Below are 23283 nucleotides of genomic sequence, written 5' to 3' on the forward strand. Positions count from 1 at the left end.
GATTTCAGTTCCCATAAGGCACTAGATTACTTTGAACATTATCTGTACTGACTTTCCAACTAGTAAGCAGCTCATTAATTTGTGGCATAAAGCATAATTTGCCTTTGAAGAGATGTATGTCACTCCTAAAGCAACTCCTGCAGGAAAAAAAAAATGCTATCTTCAGGAAAGGTCCATATTCTTATAGCAATTTTTTGTCTCTAGAATATAGGACAATTGGACAATTTGTGTGGAAACCAGAAATACCTTTGGAATTATCAGAAAACCCTGTCAAATTAGTCTTTCCAGGACACAAGAATTTACTAATTAAAATAATGGCATGATGGTAGGTTATCACTGTTCAGGCAAACTAGAGGAGCTAGTTTTCTATTAGAATTTTATATTACACTTTTAGAGGTTTCCCAAGCCTGGATCCTAAATCCTATTAGTCATCTACCTACCTCTTCAGCTGCCTAAGCACCTTTAAAAATCTGGCTCATTTTTCCCCTTTATTGCTAATATAGCATAACTCACTCTTGCTGAAAGCGGAGGCACATGCTGTGAAGGGAAATAAGTTTCAGGAGGATATGTATTCTTCACTGCAAACCACTTCCTTGAGTTTATTCAGCAACACAGCAGAAACCAATACTGTACTTGCTGCTCTATCTCCTGGTATCAACAGAATAAATTCTTGGTACAGCTGTGGCACTGCACCTTCTCTACAGCCATCCCTCCTTCTTCAGTGACTGCTGGACAGGAAACACAGAGCAAAGAGCTGAGGAAAAAAAAATGTTCTTCCTCCCTGTTGTTTTAATGTATTGTGTTAGAAATGTCAGTGGGCCAACATGCATAAAAAATCAATAGATGGCCAATGAATAACTCTGTTGCTTTGCATGATCTAATTTTCCTTATATCATGTAAGACAAAAGAATCAAACCCTTCAGCCACAGCAAATAAGCTGATCCTACACTGATGAATAAAAGCTCTGTTTCTCTAAGTAAGAGTTTTCCATCCAGGCATACTTGCTGGTTCAGATCATCACTCAGCATGCTTCAAACCATCAGGGCCTTTATTTATCTATTAGATTATATAGTAAATAACATATGCCAAGAAAAACAAGTACTATGTGAACTGTAGTTTTAAACAAAGCAATACATTCTCCTCTTTCTGTATCTAGTTTTTATCTCTCTTTTAGCTACAAGCATGTGGTTCCCACCAGAATGAACACATACAGCTCAAGGCTCAAGCGGCCCACTGCTACAGTATTTGCCTTAGTGGAGTAAATTCAATTCAGTACTACACTCATGTAAAATTGGAATAACTATATTGAAAACAATTTAGTAGATCATTATCTACATTATTATGATTAATTTTAGTGGAGTGTTGTCTGTCATTTTAGAGATACCTATGAAGAAAAAAAAATCGCAGCCTAAATAGTTTACAAAATAGCCCACACAACTAATAGCAAGTTTAGGGGGGTTTTCCAGCTTCTTACACTGCCAGTTGCATTAACCTGCCATTGATCCTCCTACTTACTAGGCAAGACCTTGTCTAGAGGGAAAAGTTGCAAGTGCATCTCCCTAAACCGGGTGACTTAAATTGACTTTATCATCTCTTCAATCAGTCAAGCTGAATTTTCTAAATTACAAAAACAACTTAAAGAGGTGGCAAACTGTTTTAAGTGCACCAGGCTTATAGTCATTCTTTTGAAACCAGTTCAATGTTTTCTTGTACAGACATGGTCTAGATTGTTATCTGCCATGGATAAATAATAGATCCAAATCCCATGGTGTGTAAGAAAAAGGGAGTGCTACCGACCACAGTGACAAAATGGGACTATTATACTGTAAAGGAAGGGAAAAACAAAACTCCCTGGAACAGAGGAAAGGAGAAGAGAGATTATTGTCTTATTCTGGTTGTTCCCTAGACTTTGAAAACTTACATCTCAAAAATCCTAATTCAGCTCCCAGTTTCCTACAGGATTATTGGTGAACTTCTCAAACTTTGTAATTTTAGAGTCTGCTTTATTCCCTTAGTTCTTAAGTACCCATCACTTGCACATAATTTTCCAAAGCAATGAAAACTCAGCTGTCTGCCCCTGAAGGACTATTTTGTAACATCTAATCTTCAATTGTAACAAAGTTATACCACAGTCTCAGATTTCAGGCACATGAGTCAATGTGCTCGTTGGTTTGTGCCCCACGTTATAAAGCTAAAATCCATCACAGTGCAATGTAAATACCAAAGGACTTATCCAGCTTTTGAGCCAGCTGATCATCAGTGGCACAGATCCTAGATGAACATGAGACAGCCTCTGGGTTTAGGCTGTTTTCCACCTTACCATATGTATTTGTATTTCTGAGCATCTCAAAACCTTCTTGGCCCCACACAACCTGCATCATCTGAAGGCTTTATTTAGCTTTGATAGCACTGCCTATATGCGTAAAGCTTCAAAGGACTAGTTTGTATTTAGAGAATATATTTTTCAGGGGTTTCTCAGAAGCTGAAAGTTTTGTGAGGATTCTTTGTAGAGGCTAAAATAGCTTACCTGACAGTTTGCCATAGCTGATCTTTGAAATGTCTTTTTTTACATTTATATGGAAAAAAAAAATATTAAAATCACTTGTTTATTTAAATAATCACTTTCACTGCAGTTAGGTGGCACTTCTGTATGGACTATTCAATAAGATTTCCTTAGCTTTTTAACAGAGAATTGCCAAAACTGCTTGATATGTGAGTTACATACAGAAAAAATCAACATGGACTTTTAAAAAAATAGAGGTTTAAGTTACACTAATATGCTCAGTACATCTTTTATACACATACATACATATATATGCTGACCTGTTCTTTGAATAAAGAGTATTTTAAGTTCAAAATAATACCTGGAAACCACCTCCAAACAAATGGGAAGAAATATGTTGGAACCATTATAGGTACCCATCAGATCTGCTTCTTATAAATGAGTTCTTCATATAATAAAAGAGCTTAGTGCCATTTTAGGAGTCAATTGCTTAAAATGTATACTTAGTTACAAACAGGAAATATCATTGATCAACTGATTAAATAATTTGCTAACACAAACCAGTAAATATGGCATAGCACCAAGCACCAAATTAATTATGTCATTTCATATAAAGCCTTTGTATACAAGCATTTCCCCATCTTAAATGAGCACTGAACATTTACAAATGTTCAAATAATAGCAATCCTAACTTTTTCATTAACTGAAAGTTATAAAAATATTTGAGTTAATCAAAAAGATCTGTTTTCCAGCTTGCAGCACACTATGCATGTATGCCTGCATGTACACAAATAAAATTATCCTATATTTCAAAGTCAAATAAACTATTGTCTACTTTAAAAAAAAAAAAAGCATATATATATAATTTCTCCTGACAAAATAGTGTGTTTGAACAGTTTTCTGAAGCAAATAATTTCAAACAAAAAATCTCAACCAAGTAACAGAATTGTTCCAACTTGACCTTCAGAAAATTTGGCTCACAGTTTATCCATAGAACTTATTTTCTTGATGCTAACAATTCAAATATTGTCTCAAAATATTTGTTAGTAAGTATCCAGAGCAATACGATGTGAATACAAACTGAATCAATTTAGCTGAGAAAGATTGTCTGTAGTACAGAAATTTTACTCTGTTTTGCCAGAGGAACATTTTATTCATATGTAGCTTCCCTTACACCTGTTTTTATTCACAAAGAGTTAAATAGGGTGTTTAATGTCCAAACTAATAACTTCAGATGTCTCCCAAGAAACAGCATCACTAGCACTCCCTGCTATGCAACAAGCAGAAAAAAAAGCCCTGACAGAAAGAAGGTAAAGTACAATAAAGTGTGTACTTTAGTCCTACAGAAAGAAATACAGTAATGATTATGTCATTTGCCATTCCTAAGTTGAACGGCTGCAAATTAGGATTCTTCTTTCCTATCTCCAAACTAGTTCTCATACTGTCATTTATAAGAATACTTAACAGCCAAATATAAACAGGTTAAAGGGATCTGAAAAGCAAGTTATTCATACGTATTCAATACACTGGTACACCTTTTTTTTTGAACATTATTAGTATGACAGTGTGATATAGTGCTATAAAACTTAAGAACATCTGAGTGACATTAAAGTGTTAGGGCTTTTTCTGAAGTATGCCCATGCTGGAGTGTTTGAAACTCTGCAGGATAAATCAGTCCAAAAAAGCAGTCAATGAAAATTGGTTATCTCATGCTACTGTAGGCTCATGTAACTACTCTGGGCTTGCTTTCCTACTGTTAACTAATGGCCATGATTTACATTTTTCCATTCTTGTGGAGACTCATATGAGAAAGATAGGGGGATTAATATTTCTACATTCATCGAGAGTTTTTGAGTTTTACCCTTTCTCGCAACACAAAAGCAGAGTGTCCAATCTGATGTATTTCCTACTTCTTGCATTTTGACTCCTTCATTCCTCCAGTGTCCCCAAGAAAAACAGAATTATGTCTAAAACCATCTCTGGGATATATTCGGTTATTATTTTCCTATTATATGGCAGAAGTGTGATATGAGTGAAGCTACATGGACATTGTGAATTAATGCAGCCCATAAGCTCACTCACTGTTTTATTACAAAGGCACCCTGAAGTTCAACATCTTCTGATGTTTTTGAAAAGCTTCATTTTGTAACATTGTTAGCATTCTTTTAAGGTAAGTTTATGTATATACTTCAAAATGCATTATTCTATAAGCTGAGTTTTCAAAAAACAGAACAACATAAAAGCTTTGATGGCAGGGAAAAAAAACCCTTTCATAAAATTTGTGCTTAGTAATCTCATCTCGCTTCCAATAAAAGTAATGATAGTTTTGTTGACCATGGTATGACCCAAATACAATTAAAAATCCCTAATGTTACACTATATAGCACACTATAGCTATTAGGCTAAAATGATGTTTAACAAGTTACATCCTCAACAACTAAGACATAGCAACAATTAATTGTGCAATTTATTTCTGCCTTCTCATAAGATATGATGTGGTACAGAGTTATCTTTTAGTGGATTTTGGAGTTTGGTTGGTTGTGTTTTAGAATATACATAATTCTGTTTCCTTTAGACTATAGATTGGACAGCGATAAGTAAATTACCTTAACCAGGTAAAATATCACTAAGTTCCTCAATGCTCTGTATTACCAGAACCTCTAGCATTTTTAATGCATTAATTCACATTAATTCACGCTATGCCAGGAAAATAGAAAAATTTTATTATTATCCTACAAAAAAAAAAAAAAAAAAGGAACTGCAGCATAGACTGGATATTTTATTAGTATAAAAACTTATATTTATTATTTGTAGTCATCTGGGGAACTGAAGCTGCACTTCCCAAGACCTAGGTCTGATACCCTAACTGTACACAGTATTCTGTCTTGTTTTGTCTTGCTTGGTGTAGGTATTACATGACAAAAATTATTATGTCAAATAAAAAGATGGGCAAGAAACATAAATTATTTACTCCAAGCAGACGATACTTGCAGCAAGAGTTACTCCAAGCCTAATGGTGATAATGATTCTCTGTTTGTCCCATCTACAGTACAGCACACAGAAAAAAGATGCTGACATGGGGCATCCACAAGCTTTGTAGATTATTTCAAGATTTGGACATGTAGTCAAAACTGAATGTATAGCACAAACCAAAGATGTGAAAATGTATTTTTCAGTCCCTTATAATTTATGCACTCTATTTTTTTTTTTCATAAATCCATCAAAAGGATGCCAAACTTCTCCTTCTGCCAAGTTTCAAAGTACTGTTGCTAATCATGGAGGCCCAAAACACTTAATAATAAGATCATAAGATTTTTTTTTTTTAATTTGAAAGAATTCAGTAAGCTTGGTATAGAAGCTTTTGCTACCACTTCTTCTATAATTATATGTTGCACAAATACACAGAGATTATTTTTTTCTAAGCCTAAGACGACTGACTCACAACATATTTGAAGTGCTATACTTCCTACAATCCTTTATGTATAGGTGAATTTCAGGTTGGCTGGCTGCACAATCGTGGGAAAGTAAATTGCAGTACTGAAGCAACTGTACATCTCTGGGCATTGATGCTTGCTCATAAGAATGCAACAATCAGAACTCAGGGGAAAAGGGTACTAAAGCTAGGATAAAGTCTAATTTGAGGTCATACAACATTGCAGTTCTATTCTAAATAACAGATTTGCAGTTCACAGAGGTATTTTCTTGTTACAGATCTCTGTCACAATGTCTGGGGCAGCAACTGTCTGTCACACTGTGCTGGTTTCAAAGACAAAACAAAATTATTGCAGGAAGTGCTTGAATACAAAGGTCAAAAACAGAGGAAGTGGGTGCAGAGGCCAGAGCAGCTTTCGTTGAGCTGCTCTCTCTTGTTCCAGCTGTCTTGGCAGCTCACTGTAGAACTAAATTACCAGACTAGGGAAGGGGAGGAGGAGGGGATTTTTGTTTGTTTGTTTGTTTTGTAGGGGTTTTGTTTAGTTTTGATGTTTCTCAAGAAGAACTATATTCATGTGATTAATCCAAGAAGACACATTCTGCATCTTGTTTTGCAAACACTGTATAATAAGAGACCTATCTATAAATAGGCATATACTACTGAAAATACACATTGGATGGGGCCCTATGCCCCTAAGAGCCTATGCTATGTGTCTTTACCCCAACAGAAAACTGTATCATCAGGAAGGAGATCAAGCCAAGGTGTGGGAACACCTGACATTAACAGGTTCTACCCTGCTTCTCACGGCCTCATTCTTTAATCTTCCATCTTTGAGCAGGTTATACCAGCAAAGGGGAGAACCACAGCCTTCCACAGAGATAACAGATAGATTATACTCTGCTGAGAAAGATAGTAAGCAGGAATAGAGTCCAATTAATAGTCAACCTCCTGAACTTGAATATGGAATAACTTCTGTATTTTAAGTAGCAAATATTTTTGTTCCCTATTGTTCAGTTCCAAAGCAGTTGCTAGTTTTTGTTATACCTTTTAAGTACTAAAGATTCCCACAGAAACGTATGGAAGTTGCTAACAATTTGGATGGTTAAGAAAGAACACAGCCCAAACAAAAGCCACCATCCGCTGCAGATTGTTAAACAGCAACTTTTCCCATTATTCACTTATTACTTTCATCCACCCATCCTTCTGGGTGAGGAGGGATAAATATAGCACAGCCAGCATTAATTTTGCATATGGAGACATCACTAGGAAAAGAACATGCACACACATGATGCAAGAAGGAAGAGCTGAAAGCTGAAAGTTCCATAGGTCTCCACAAGAAATATATTGTCTATTAAAATAGAGAGATATACATAAACATGAAAACTACAAGAAACAGGTTTTACACTTCTTGCAAATGTGAGAGAATACATGGGAAAGCTAGGTGGTTTAGTTTAATTTCACTCTCCTGAATGGTGACTTTAGTGTTTTGTTCCTTTCTTCTACTCTCCTTGCATAAAAAAAGTACACTAACTGAGAAATCATTCCAATTCAATAACATGCATAATCACCTTTCCTACATAAGACAAAGCAGAAAGAGTGACTAATTGTAGATTGTAGATCTATAGTACCTGCTGGTCCTATGAGACATTTCTGTTCTAGGTTCTCCAGGTTCTCCTGCATCTATCACAATTTAGTCATACAATTTTAAGTTCTTCAAAAACAAAAAAATCATGAGTAAGCAAGTGCAAGAACAAAGGAGCCCAGTGCAGGGCAAGGTATTTTCTGCCAAAACTGTTCTTTAACAAGAAAATGGCATAACTGTGAACAGAAAATGCAGGAAAAAAAATTCAACTTGTGAGTCAAGCAGTCCTGTCATATAGGAATTAGATCCATTAAAACTTTGACAATAGTTTTTCCATTCCATCTTTACAAAAACCTGTTTCTAGATCCTTCTCACTATCCAAGTGGAAAAATAAAAATAAAGAAGCCGAGCCAAAGTCATGCATTATTCATTGCAAACAGTGGTCCTCCCTAAGTTGTATGTTATGTTTTAGTCTCCATATCATCTGTACAAATAACAAAAAAAAAATGTTGAGCATATCTGTTTTATAGTAACATTTAAAATTGTTCTGTTAAAGCAGAAAAGCTAACACCAAACCCTTCACCAACTAAACAGGCAAGTAAGCAAAAAGAAGACTTGACAAGTTCACTGACTTTAGAGATTCTATTTTAAGCTTAATGACCATTTATATATAATGAATATATATATATTTCATCATACTGGCCCATAAACTGACATATTGAAAATAATATTTTCAAATTGTTATCTACAAGGAAATTTATTACCATTCATATTCTCCTTCTAGTGAATGGAAATGCATGTTAATTCTCTTCTACATTTACCACTTCAAATTGTATTCACTGTACAGTATATTAATTTGTCTTTCAGTGGAAAGATAAGTAAATGTGTTTGTAAAAATTGTTCATAATGATCAGTTCCTGCTGCTATTTATACTGCTTATGTTAAAATATAAAGAAAGTCCTACCTAGCATTTCTAAAATGTCATTCACCTATAAATTTCATTACATTTTACATACATTAATCAATTAAGCCCTACTATACCCATCTCAATTAAGCATTAATATCCCAATTTTACAGTTAGTTACACTGGGGATGGCTTGAAAGGTTGGCTGTCTTGCTAATACGACTCAGGAGTGGGGATAAAACCCACGAATTATAATCATTTCTCCATGTGTAATTAAAAATTATTTCCCCTCTTGTAGAATGGAAAGTATAAAAATAAAATTCAGAATCAATTACAAAACTTTGGGCTCTAACAGGACTTCTATCTTTTCTTGTGAAACAAACCATTGCTTTACAAATTCTTGTACAGAGGTAAATATGCATGATCAAGAGATTTCTACAGAAATTCCACAAGATGTGGTCCTCAGATCAAAGCAAAAACAGTGGCCCAGAAGTGCAGCCCATACTAAACTCTCCCCACTCCCCAAGCCAGGCTAAGCATCTCACACTGAACAGAACATCCACTTTGTACAAGTTGGAGAGTTTTTTTTCAACTGACTCCCTTAAAGTAAGTCTAGGCTACTTTATGCTTGTTTTAACAACAAAAATTGATGAATCCAATTAACATAACCATATAGTTTCACATAATATTAATTCTGTCAAAATTGCCAGTTTAATGTCACTAGAAGATAATTTTATTTCAATGTCATGATGTGCAAAATAAAGTCCCTCCTGTTTACCCTGTTGCTGAGGTACTATAATTATCACTGATTACAAAATGGCAAACCAGTGTGTTTGCAAGTGTACAGTCTAAATGTAGCCCTCATTTAGCAAGCATAACTGCATAACTTTTCTGTATACTTTTAGTACTAATATCTAGTACTCACAATTTACTAGTTTAAAAGTGCTTTCTTATTAATAGCTTAACTTATAATCCTTTATTGCTTCCAGTCCTCTAACTTGATATGGAAACAAGTACAGGTTTCTCATTTTTTATCAGACTTCTGTATGTTCTGTGTGGGTGAAAAAAAAATAGGCCACTTTGCTATATTGTTCTGCTACCATACTTCTCAAAGGGGTCAGTGACAGATCATGACCTCTTGGCATTCTGTCTTGGAGATTTTGCACCAAATGAAGCAGGGATGATATAGGGGTGATATAATTTAATCTTCATTAACACTTCAAGACTATCATTACATCCATGAACTAAACAACAGAACCCAGAGTGTAGAGGCAACCTCTATTCTCGCACTTCATTTTTTTCCATGTCCAACATGGCATTTTATTAAGAGTCACTAAGATTGCCATTGACATCCTGAGCCAAATACTGAAGAGTCTATAATGGCCTTGTATTTCTTCCTTGTAAGAGAAGAAAGCCTCGGCTCCAAGTCCTGAGTGGAATGGGCTGATTTCCAAACTGGCCCCACAACTGTTCCTTACTGCCTCCAGCCATGGGCCATTCTAGTACTGTGCATATCTTGTAATCATTTAATCAACGCTTCATGTCTAACACGAGCTCTCAGGTGTGCTCTGTAAAAGCAATCTGACCCAATGTATCAGTTAGTGACAGCATGTCAAAAACCTCTTAGAGGACACCTAGAGGACAGTCATAATGCTGTGGTGTCTGGCAGCCCCAGCTCATTCAAGAGGGGAAATCGGCCTGGCACAAGGGAAAGTCTGCAACACCAGGTTTTTACTCCTGCACAGTCTGTATCAGCTAGAGGTTCCTGAGGCCATGCTGCCTCTCATCCACCCCAGTGCAACAGATCTTTTGATATTCTAGTGCCCACCCTGAGGACAAGTACCTGGAGAAACCTGTAGCTCTTAAAGATCTTCCCCCGCTCCCCCCCAGTATTCCACAAGCAAGCATACAGAGGCCTTCTGGGAAGATATAAGGGCACTACTGACATCCTTAACTTTTCAGTAGGTAGGTTTCAAGGCTTTTCCTTCAAGATACTCATCTCCATGATCAGAAGCAGCCATGCCAAGGTGCCACCAAGCCCCCTTTTTTTGTGTGCTACTGAGAAAATTTTCCTCAGCACTGGCCTAAGCTACTTCCAGCAAGCCAGATCTTCTCAAGTTTCATTTCATACCTGTGTGTCCCTACAACATCACAGTTTTGTTTAGTCACTGGTTAAAAGTCAGAAGGCTAAAAAATTAAAGGCCACATTACTTTCAGACAGATTTCTACAATTTGGTATGAGACATAAAATGTGTGGCACATGTCTGATGGCACTGAAGGGACACATGAATAGCCAAGGCCTTCTGGATTTTGGTGTACTTCACATGAGTAGCGAAAATTAAGTCCAGCATGAGTCTATATGATCCCAGTGCAATACCCAATGAAGTGAACTGCCTGCTAAGCCAGCTTCAAACTTTCTGTTAGCAGGAAGGAAATTATTTGTTCCAGGGGGAAGCATAAAAGTGAACAGTGTACGCAAGCAAAGCCTGAGAGCACCTTAAATTGACAGGGTAGGTACAGCCTTGATTGGCTTGGCACCTCAGAGTCATGGAAAGCTGAAGGAAAGCTTTTTACCAGCTCCCAGCAGGGACAGTTCACCCTCCCTTGGAGCAATCATGCTGGGTTCAGCACCACTGCAGCCCACAGGGTGCCTAAGCTATGTTCCCTCCTTCACCTGATACTTGTTCTCTCCATAAATGTCTATCATCTACGGATTCCCCACTATTAGGGAAAACAGAGTTATCATTAAGGTTCCTCTCCCACTCACTGGCACCTCACAATTCACACACAGGGCTAAGGAGAGGGCTTTTTCCCTTTGTAAGCAAGAAAAATTTGTTTTACTGTTTGACTTGAAGCAAGCAAAAGAGCTGAACAGGTTTTATACACATTTTTGTAAAACAAGACACTTGCAGTGTTTTGGGTATAATAAAAGCACTCAGGTTAGTTCAGTAATTTGCACAAGTCATTTAAGTTATGTTAGAAATGTATTATGACCAAAATGTTGTTATTAGAAACCAACTCCCTGAAAAACACAAACTATAAGAAATTATTTTCTCTACTTCTTAAAATTATCCTAGTGTTATTCCTCACCTATTACTGACAATAATACCTGTGACATGCATTATGCATTAAATATATTTATGATAATTCAGATATATTTGTATTAAACAGTGATATTATATATTTGCTTAAGATTTAAAAATGTTAAAGTTGATAGCATATATATCAGAATATCATAGATTAGATTACAGTGGATATCTTTAGGCAATTTTATTTTATATGGAATAGAAACGCAGAAGACTAAGCATTTTTATTCCAAAACTGTATTCACAACTGACCTAAACTGACACAAATCAAGAACTTCATATCTGAACTTGTCACTTAAAGGTGAAGCAAAAATCCTTAGTGGGAAAAGGGCAAAGAATCAAAGTCATCCATAGTATATGAGCAGAAGTAAAAAATTCCAATAACTTTACATTTGGAAGGTAAAACATGGAGCCAGTGACCACTGGCTACTGTCTAAAAGTCTGTATGAAAGGTGTTGCCACTCTCCAGCTGTTAAATAATCTGTGAGCTGAATTCGTAGGCATTGCCATTGTAGAAGTCCCATCACACAACTGATATTTTTGCAGAAACAACAGAGAGGATATGAATGAACTGTTCTCTAATTATTCTGGCAAGGCAGGGGAGGACATTCTACACTTCATTCTCTGGTGTCATCAATTTGATGTCTTTATAACTGCTCAATTAATTTTTCTGTACTTTAGGAGTCTGTTTCAGTTCTTAAACTTCTAAGGATGAAATTCACCCTGCCTTTCAAAGTCTTAGGAAGTCCCCAGTGCAACAGATCTTTTGATATTCTAGTGCCCACACTGAGGACAGATAACTGGAGAAATCTGTAGCTGTTAAAGATCTTTTTTTTTTCTTCCTGAAGTACTTAATAATATTCCAGAAGCAAGCATACACAGGTCTTCTGGGAAGATATAAGGGCATCATTGATAAACATTTGATCTATCTAGAGACATGCAGCCAAGATTGTGTAAAAAATACCAAACCATCTTTAGCCAAACACTCCTCCAAGAGGTAGCACTTTTTTTTGTGTGTGTATATACTACAAACATAAATATACCCTACCCAGGACTGGGTATTTTGGCATCCCATGATTATTTACTGTTCACTGTAAAAATGTTACTGCTTTCATTACTCCATAATAAATATATAAATAGAACTACAGACTGCCACAGGAAAGAACCGTATTTCCTTTCAACTTTTCTCTGTGTTACACCAGGTTGCTCACCCAGAACTCAGCTGAACTAATCTTGTCCTTTGCCACTGAACATAACTGAGATTTTCATGTCATCCTAGTCACAGAAATTTCAAATGTTGGCCAAAAAAAAATCAAGATCAACTTATCTCCATATCCACAACCGAGCTCCAGTTTTCTTTGTGGTGCAACTGATTTTAAGAGCCATATTTAAAGGAGACAGTTCTGCCCAAGAACAGCTTTTACCTTCATGATAAAGAGCCTATTACGTCTCCACAGATGTTTATATTACTGCCATAATTAGAAATATACCCTTTCAAAAACTCCTGTCTACTTTACATAGTTTTCTTGACAAGTAACAAAAAAGGCATCCAGATTCTTATGTTTTCCCCTTTGGTTTATGAATATTACTTGTTATTAACAACAACAGATACAAATGGATACCAACAGTCCAGAGAAAGTGAAGCATCTTTTTTAAATGGGTTGTAATCTTTACTGTTTTTCCTAAATATTATCATTTCAGTTCAATCATTACTCCTTCTAATTAACATACTTTTATATTAAATATCCATAATAAATATGAAAGTATCGCACTTAAATTTGGGAGGTTCCCATTCAGATCATGTGGGAATGTGGGAATGAGACAATGGGTGATTACTGAAACAAAACAGCTGCTTACTACTGTGCAATTGTTTTCATACACAAGTAAATGAAAAAATTTCATCTTTCAGTCCATGGAGAGAAGGTGCAAGACCTAACTGAAGTAGCCACAATGCCATTATATTATCACTGTCTTAGAGCTATTCAACCAAAGAATACTCTTACACAGTGTTAATAAATTACATTTCAAAAATGGTGTTTTGATAATTGATTTTCCCCTTGTATATAATGACATTCAAAGAAGACTACCAGTGCAATATAATAATAGCATTTGTACCTTTGTCCTACTAGCATAATTATTCATGATTTCAAGGTCATAGGTAAAAACATCATATTGCATAAATATAAAGTAAACAGTAAGAACACTAACTTCTGATATTATAGAAATGGTTAGCAACTACTAATTCAAAGAACTAAATGTCATCATTACATGCCTAAGTCATATTACATCATTTAATTAATTTGAAAATTAGTGGAGGAATAAGAAACCTTGATGATGCATGTTTGTTTCCAATGACTACCGCAAAACACCGAACTTGCAGTAGCACCAGCATATTTAATTCTGACAAGAAATGATGGCATTTAAACAGGAATGAGATGATCCTCTTGATTTGACTATGCTATTATACAGCAAGTCACACCGCATAATGTCACAGCTTTTCTACAGGCAGTGTGAGATTATGTATTTTTCTGCCATGGTAATGCACTAAAGCATTTACTGTCTTATCCTGATTACAACTCTTTGTAATGGAAAACTAAATACCAGGACTCTGTTTCACAGATATAGAGCCACAAAATGTAGTTGAACACTGTTAATGGTAGACCTGGAAATTGAAACTTAAGTGTCGCTAACTCTGTCTAGTCTCTGTTCTTCAATGGCCACAGTTTAAGTTTACTTGAACAGAATTTACTGTAAAGACTTGTGTCTTTAATCTCTACTCATAACACTAAATGTAGTACATTTATCAGAGCTGGGAGTACCTGAATGAAACTGGTCAGGGAAAATCCTCTTCACACTCTCATGCTACTGCCGACTTTGTCATCCATTAAGAATATGAACTTTCTGTGAATGATACAGAAAAAGAAGAAAGAAATCTGTCTCAGGTGGGTTTTTTTGTGGGAAAGAAATTACATAAAGTGGAACACTTTGCTCAGTTAATGAAAAAAAAAAAAAATACAATTAGATGAAACAGTATGTGTCCTTAATTATTCTCAGCAAACATGCAAAACTCCGCTTAGAAAGTACATTAAATTTAGAAGAACAAGTTTTCATTGTTCAGATATTGAGAGTAGTGATCGAGAAGAAATGTTGCTGCAGACACTTGTTTGGCTAATGCTTTTTCTTTTAAACATGGGGAATTTTGCAAATAGAGTTTATGTTATCCTTTCATAAGTAACCCTCAAATGTTCCTTTTGTCATCTTGTAAGATTTTAAACTTAATCACGTAGGTTTTTTCCCTCCCACCTTACTGGTGGCTCAGTCATTTAATCTCATTTGACCACAGGACAGAAGTGGCTGCGTGTGCACTTTTAAGCTGAACTTACATTTTATAATATTTGGCACATTTTCTTACTATCTTTTCTTTACCTCCAGGTATGCCACATAGCACAACAATGAGCAAAGAGGTAAGACTCCAGTTGAAATGATGTAATGTTGAAAATTAAATTTATACACAAGTGTTCCGAGTCTGGGTCATAGCTGGGTCACTCCTCTGAGTGGGAGGCAATCCAGCAAGGAACACTGGATAATGATTTCTCTGAGCTGAGGCCCTTCAAGAAATATAGCGCAAAGCTTTACCTCGATATCTGAATCTAATCTGATTCAATGTGTGTAATTACTGATATTTTTTGTGCGGTAGTAAGAAGTGATATTCTTTTGTTATATGTTGTATTATGTATCCTGTTCCTTTCAACCTACTAGCACCCAGCAATAGGCTTTCCAGTATCTGAACCCTTACCCAGAGATAGTGGTTTAGATAAGGACTGGCTGAGGCTTTTTACAGAACACATATTGTTTAGAGTTGTGGGGATTCATTCCTTTTCTTGAACAAAGAATGGAGTTTGTCTTAGTTGTTTAGGCACAGCTACATATGGCCAGTGCTGTTTTTTTAGCTGTATTTATCCACTGTGTTCATTAGCTTTCAGGTATAGCTATCACACACTGCTTCCTAACCTTGAGATGAGCTCTTCTGTGATGGTTCTAAGTGGGTTCCATCTTGGGATGGTAGGAAGTGCCGGCAGAACATCTCCGCTCACATACAGCCAAGCAGGCCTTCAGAGGAGACACAGACTCTTCTAAGTGGTCCAGGCTGGTGAAACAGGCTTTGTAAAACATCTATGAGTCTAAAAACACAATCACATCAAAAGGTAAAGCAACCCATATAATTTCCTTCTGTTGTGCCAGTTGTCAGCCTCTTGCAAGTTGTGTCGCCAATGATTTTGCACTCTACCTGCAAGGTTTCCTGCTGCCACCTGACAATGCTGCAGTCAGGCACAGGCTGACAACCACAGCACCACGAGAGCGACTGTCAGGGCCATTTTGCATGAAGCACACGCAGCTCCTACCCAGCGAAGCCCTAATGTGTTGATTTACAGAGTCCTCTTGGCTGACATGGGAAAATGAGTCTGGTCATGGTTGATTTAACATTTTATGGGGAAAGAGTCAGCCTGCTATAGTAAGTTTGGACTAGTGCAAATATTTTACACATTTACACACAACTCCACGGCAAAAAAAAATATTCAAGATACTCTGTGGTTTTGATTCTCACCTTCCCTCGAGCTCTACTGAAAATAACATGCGTTTCAATTAATTAGATACAAAGGTGTACGTTACGGGTCAGCCCCTCAAGCTGAGTAAGCAGCTCCCGGTCTGGGGGCTCAGCCGGCCGAGAAAGGAGGAGCTCGGCCAAAGGCCGCGGTGGGGCGCCGCGAAGAGGCGCGGGAGCAGCCGCCAGTGCCCCCGCCCAGCGCCGGTTCTCTCCGCGGCTCCCGCGCAGCGCCGGGCGCGTCCCGCCGGCCCCGGCCCCGCTCTGCCCGCGGCGGGGGCGGGCGCAGCCGGCGGGCGGGGCGGGCGCGGGCGGCTCCGCCCGCCCCGGCGGAAGTGGCGGCGGCCGCGGGGCAGCCCCGCGGTTCGGGGCGGCGGCAGCGGCCCCGCCGTGCCCTCCCGCAGGCGTTGCTGCTCGGGCCTCCCCGCCGAGGGGGTGGAATGAGTATCCCCGTAATCAGCTGAACAAAGCGGCGGCGGAGCGGCCGCCGGCTCTGCGCTGCCGGTGCGCCGGCCCCGAGCCCGCCGGCGCAGCGGGCCGGTGTCCCCGCGGTGCCCGGCAGGGGCGGCCCCGCCGCCCGCCCCGCGCTGCGAGCGGCGAGGGACGGGCGGGGCCGGGAGAGCGCCTGCCGCCCTGCCCGACCGCGGGGCGGCCGAGCCCGCTCTCATCAGCCCCCTCTCCCGCCGGCACACCGGCACTCCCTCCGAGACCAGCGCAGCTGGACGGAAAATAAATCCAGGAAGAAAAAAAAAAAAAAAAAAAAAACTGTCAAATCTACCTCCGGCTAGTTCATCGCCCGAAAAGAAAGGGGGGAAAACGCGTGTGCCTGCGTGGGGGTGTCAGGAGAAAGATGAGTGTTTCTTTCATTAACCTAATGGTAATTGCAAAAAGACTCCCTTTTTGTCAGCTTCACCTAATCAAAACCGAATATCTGTATGTGGCACTGACAAAATCAGTAAAACTTCACCTTCGACTTTATTGATCTGAACAGACAAGCAGAGTTTTCTATGGTGTTCAATTTAGGGAATTAAAAAAAATCACTCCGCTAACAGCATTTGGTACATTTCTAACCCATATGTCACCTCAGTGCTTTAAATAATTATATTTGCATGCAGGGAGTGATTCATAAATATGTCAGGATTGTGAAATATAGGCAGGCATTTCAAACTTTCTATTTAAAAAACATGAATTATGGCCACGAAAAATGTGTTCCCATTTAAGGGTGATACGAAGTATTTGGTGTCTAGTACGGAGGCCCATCCATCATATAGACAATAAAGAGAGTTTTTGCCTGACGTTGGAAATTTATGGTTGCCCTTCTCTGCCCTAATAACTCAAGCATTGTGTCAGCCTGTGACAGCCTTTGCAGAAAAACAGCAACCCTGTTATCAATCAAAAAGCCCTTTTACATTTTTAGCAAAACTCTGATCATCCAGACACCCTTTTAATGTATATATTACATCATTATAGATCATTCTGCACTTTTACTGCAACTCAACAAAATGATCCATCACTTCAGGACAGTCCTGATGAACGCTGATGTAAATTATTTGCACGTCGCTAGTACAGTACAAAATGAAAAATGTACTTTAGGTGGAATTAATTTTAGGGTGTAAAAAGCTAAAAATGAAAGCGGTGGGGATTAGAGGAGACCTAAATGCACCATTAGGGATAACTGAAAACAAGCTAATAGTTATTAAAAATTAAGATTATTTTAACCTTTGGGGATCATGGACCTAGACTGTTTCAAGAAAATAGCCAAGATATATTACATGCTTCTTCCTGCTCCTGCCAAACATAGCTGTTTTGTAATTGAGTCGAGGATCATTGTTCATTTGTCATTAGGGTGTTTAGATAACGTTACTTATTTGGGTTCCAGTGCCGTTTCCAGCCATACCCTCAAAACTCTTCCTCATATCTGCAAGGATGCCGTTCCTGCACTGTACCTCCCTGTTGAAGAGCATTTGGTTGATGTGCAGTTTCCATAACAAAGTTGTCAATAAACAGTCCACATTTGGGATCCGAGTGACAAAGCTGGAAATCGCCTCCATTGTGTGCCATGGTTAATTTCTGAGGGATTACTGTAACCAAATATGTGCTTAGTTGGTACAATTCTCTCCCGTAGCCTCCAGGCTTTCGCAGAAGATAAACACAAAGATGCCTTTATGATTGCTGAGATGGAGTGATCAGACCAAGGTGTTACAAAAGCTACAAGACTTTTTTTTCCCCCCACTCTTGGAATCTAGACGCCAAATACCAATTCAAGTTACTTATGTACAAATTAGGAAATGTGTTCACTCGCTTTGGACTCGATCATTTTAATCGTAGTACATTTAAAAACATGAAATGACACAAAAAATCACCGTGCTCTTAACAGGAAACATACCCAGCCTTGCTCGTGTCATTGCAATTATTTGACTTGCTCTTTTCCCTCTCCCTCTAGAAAGTTACCTTAAGGCATATTTTAAATAACAGCTGTTTGCATAAGAAACACCTTAAACATAAGAGGGTAGATTTGGAAAATAGCTGTTGGCAAACGGGTTTCGACGCGGGAGTAAAAATTTTCACACTCACACATGAAACAATGTCGAGGGAAATCTGTCAAAGGGCTAAAAAGAGAAAGGTTGGGGTGGGTTTTTTTTATTATTAGGTGCATTAATCTCTTCCTTATCTCGGTGTAACAAAAGGAACAAAATTAGACAAACGCATTTGAAAACATTCTAGGGGAAGGTATGTTTCCGAAAGCAGTAAGCAACCAACCAAACAAGCAAACAAAAGTGATTTTCTGCTCGTTTAGTAAAAACGCCAATGACTACTAAAATTCACGTTCGCTTAAACGTGACTATTATTTTGAAGATGGCTCTGAAATTATCACCGCTTATAAAACGATTACCTACATCTCATGCAGAGTAAAATATATATTGCTTCTATGTGTTAGGAAAGTAATTACAATCATAAGGGTAAATATTTTCAGGTACTATGTGAACAGGGGAGAGGTTTGGAAATCTTACTTCATGTTGGCAAGCTTTCCAACTATTTAACAAAATTCTAAAATAAATACCCCACACCTCTGCTGGATACCTGGGCAGATGCATCAGTTATTAGCTGAACACATGCAGTCTCGCCTTAAAAAAAAAAAAAAAAAAAAAAAAAATTTAAAAAAAAAGGGGGGGAGAAGCCTCTCTCCAAATGTACGAAATCGTGGTGGTGTATTTCTGATAACCCATCACATTTCTTATCTTCTTATATGAAGTACTATCATTCCTGCGAGAAAAAAATTAAAAGGAAGAAGATGCACCATCTACAAAAATGTATTGCAATGTATATCTTAATAAAAACCTTGGGGTAGATAGTGAAATGTAAGTACTATCAAAGGAAATAAATTCGATGCAGCGTGTGTGAATGTAAGTGAATTGTGTTACACACAGAAACACAACCCAGACACAACTCAGCAACTCTGCTTCTGCTAATTAAAATCTTAGTCTTGTTCGAAACGATAGAAAATAAAGGTGGGGGGGAAGAAAGAAAAAACAAACAAACAAGCAAGCTAAACTAAAGGGCCTGTAGGGTTGTTGCTGTTCCGTTTAAAAGACTAAACGCCCTTTTCCAACATGATCTACAGAAGCTGACACTTAAATGGCAAGAGAGCAAGCTCTTAGAGCAGGCACGTTGGTGTCGAGGTTTCTGCAGTTCGCTCTCCCGAGGGGAAAACAGTCAGTCCGGGTTTTTTGGGTGATCCTGACCAGGGTTTGCAGCTCGCCAGCCTGACCTGTCAAGCGGATTATTTTAGAGGGAGATTAATAGGGGAGGCGGGCTGCAATAATAATCGTTTTGTTTGATGTGACAACTTTGATAGGCGTTGATTTACTTACAAACTGATAGGCTTTTAATTGAGCGCCTCCATCCAGCTTGAGATGAAAGGAAAACCGCATTGAAAAGCTGCCCGAGTGCCCTCGAGCCTCAATACTGATTAGCCATCTCGACAGTGAATAGTTCAAGGCATTTTCAAACTTTTTTCCTCTCTCGCTCTCGCTCTCCTCTCCTCCTCAAATATCTGCCAGCCCACTCCTTTTTAAGAGAAAATAAATCATTTCCATTGTGTGCAAATAAAATCGACTTGACATGCTTGCCAATAGCTGGTAGGTAAAGGAAAGTGTGGACTGGCACTTGTTAATTAATTCCTCCTTTGCTCTCCTTTTTTTTTTTTTAGGTTACAATTTTCCTTTGTAAAAGGAGGAAGACGGGTTCCAACCCTTGGATTTTTTTTTTCAAAGGAATAAAAGCAACAGCCACCAAAACTTCAACAAGACTACACAAGTAAATGGCAAACAGCAAACCGTCTGCACGGACTCATTAAACAAGAATCCCTCGCGAAGGTTACGAGCAGGACAGTATCGCTCTTCTTCGGTTCAAGAGAGGAAAGGAGCCCGCAGCAGGCAAATCACAAACTCCGCACCGCTTTCAAGCTGCAGCCCCGCCGTCCGCCCGATCCTACGCGTGTGCATCCTAACTCCGAGCCCCTCGCTGGGAATCGTTTTCTGCGTGTGTTAAGCGCAGTGAATAAGTTCTCATAGCTCAAAAATGCTTTGGAGGGCGCAAATGGGAGGAGATGTCTTGGGGCTGATTTTTTTACAAGGTTCTACATAAAAAAAGTTTACAGTACTGAGTGATATTTAAATCTCATTTCAAAGGCTGAGTGGAGAGGGAAAAAAAAAAAAAAGAAAAAGAAAAGCAAATGAAAAAGCTGTCCTCTGAAGTTGCTAATTAAATTACCCTCTGATGCTTCTACTTCAGCCAGAAAGATCGGGGTTCGTGCTGTTCCCCCCGCTCCGTCCCCCGCTTTTCCCGTCGGAGCGCTGCCTGTTTTATACATGTACCGGCAATCGCCTCTGCTTCCTTGGCTTACAAGTAAAACAACCCTTTCCCGAAATCACCCTCACCTCCACAAGAAAAGAGAGAGGGAAGGAAAAATGGGGAGGGAGAGCCTTCCCACAGCTGACTCTACCTTAAGACAATTAATCTTTAGTCTTTCACCCTGGGAGGCAGGATAAATACAACGAGAAAACAGATAGGAGTCTCCCCGGTCCTGTAAGGAAAACAGCTGTTCCAAGCACTTTAATGCAAATGAACACAAATGAAGGTTTCAGCTTTTTTTTTTTTTTTTTCTTCCAGAGTTTTACTGCACTCCATTTATCAATTGGACTTGACAACAAAAGAAAGAACTGGGGGAAAACCTGGGGCAGATTCAAGTCACTTCCACTCTAGATAAAGGAGGGGGGGCGGGGGAGGAGTTCCTTGAGGGCAAGTTGTGGGTCTTGTCAGTCCTATTGCAATATCGTGGGGTTTGTGCAATATTTCTTTCTCTACCTCCTCTTCCCTGCCTTTTAATTTTGATGGTTTTGCAAGATGACCGCGGTAATTGCAAAATGAAACTACGTTTATGATTATCCGCTGAGAAGTTGTGCCAATAAACCTTATCTTTCAGAGAAAAGATAGAAATTAAAAAGTTTGTTAAAATTAATGTTATCTTCATTAAAGCTAGAGGAGTTCCCTGTATTTATCCTACTCTGTATACTATAGTAAAAAAGTGATTTAAATAAAATCCAGCCGATACACTTACTGCGCTGCAAGATTTAAAGGGTACCTCTTGGCGGGGGAAGGGGGGGATACCGAGGAAAACCTGCCTTACACAGACCTCGTAAGAAGAGCAGGTCATTAAAGACTATCTGACACATCTGTTTAGGGACTGGGACAGATCAGTGTTTCAAGGGAAGAAAAAGGACTAGGTTCAGCAAATCTAAACGTGAGAAAGTGAAAGTCCTTCCTCTCGTCCAACCCTTCCAGGATCAGCGCCTGTTCTGGTTGGAGTCCAGGTCAGGAATTGGACGCGACCCCTAAAGCACTTGCCTTGTTCTTCACTTGTCAAACGTGTTTTATCTCTAAGTGACCTTTTTGTTAATGTTGTAGATTGTGTGGGCCACCATGTCAGATCCGGAAACAAAAGTAAAAGATTGATTAACACATTTTGCCTGTGAAAAAATGTTATGGGATGAGGAGGTGGGGGGATAGTGGGAAGCAAAGTACAAAGAGAAAAAAGGCAACCCAGAGACTTGAAGGCTTGCGGATTCCTCTCGGAGCATCCGCCGGCACCCGCAAAACCGGGGTTGAGGGCAGATGACTCGGTACCCTTCGGGAGCGCACAGACACACAGCAGGACGAATGTAACGCCCGGGTGGACACCGTGTGCGTACCCAGAAGGCTCTCAGCACAGCCTAGCTGAAAATCAAACACATAAATGGCGAACAAGTACTCTTGTTAGGGCGAGGGGCCGCCTCCCCAGGCCCCCGCTGCCGGGGACCGGTTCAGCCCGGCGGGTGCAGCGACGAAGGACACTTTCGAATAGGACGAAGAGGGAAGGGGAAGAGGAGTCCAGCAGCCCTCCCCGACAGGGCAGTGAGGGGCTGGGGAGGGCGACCGGCTGCTGGCAAACAAATCCAGTTTACTCCAAGGATTTATTCCGTAAATTAAAAGGCTTTTTCTCCCGAGGAGCCCGTCTCTCCCTCTGTTTTCTTTCCTTCTTCCTCCCTCTCCCTCTCTCTCTCTCCTTCCCCCTTCAAGTCACACCAGGCTTGTAATCAGCAACAAAAGCTGACATAAATCAAGGGCGGATTGACAGGGGCTGACAAATAACTGATTGATTGCGGTTGGGGAGCACTGACAATTGACGGCGGGGCGGAGAGTCCCGAAAGGCGGCGGCGGGCTGTGCGTGACAGCCCCGCGTGTGACGACCTCCCCCAATCCCGCCGCGCTCCCCGCGCCGCCGCAAGCCGCGCCGCAGCGCCCCGGCTCCCGCCCGCTGCCGCCGGCGACGTGCAGGCCGGCGCTCTGCAGGTTCTCGTCCGGGCCTCCCCCGCGCTGCCAGGCGGGAGGGGCGGGAAAAGCGCCCCGCGCCCTTCCGCGGGTCCCGGAGGGGACACGGCGGAGCGCTGGTCCCGGAGCGGTCCCGGCGGGCTGGCCCCGGGGCTGGGGGCCGCCGGCCGGGCCCGCAAGCGCCGTGCGCGGCGGGCGGCAGGTCGTGCTCGGGGCGGTGTGCGAGCGGCGGGGGCGGGCGGGGGGAGCGCGGCGGAGCCCACGGCCGCCCCCCGGCAGGCGCGGCGCCCCCGGCCCCGCGG

The 23283-nt window shown here is 39.9% G+C and overlaps 1 protein-coding gene across 10 annotated transcripts in view; it reads right to left on the minus strand.

The window, feature by feature from the left end:
- Positions 1–16329, minus strand: part of LRMDA (leucine rich melanocyte differentiation associated) — a 728564-nt gene extending 712235 nt beyond the window's left edge. For 2 of the 10 annotated variants that reach the window (XM_085583473.1, XM_085583465.1), the window contains exons 1-2: positions 15520–16329; positions 14328–14409 (exon numbers count right to left, since the gene is read on the minus strand). The gene's annotated coding sequence lies outside the window, so the exon portion shown is untranslated. The remainder of the gene's footprint in view (positions 1–14327; positions 14410–15519) is intronic. The other 8 variants (XM_085583479.1, XM_085583470.1, XM_085583468.1 and 5 more) reach the window with 7 other exon arrangements.
- Between the last annotated feature and the right edge of the window lie 6954 nt (positions 16330–23283).

The sequence above is a fragment of the Lonchura striata genome, chromosome 6 (assembly GCF_050655825.1).
Source record: "Lonchura striata isolate lonStrDom1 chromosome 6, ASM5065582v1, whole genome shotgun sequence".
NCBI classification, from domain to species: domain Eukaryota; kingdom Metazoa; phylum Chordata; class Aves; order Passeriformes; family Estrildidae; genus Lonchura; species Lonchura striata.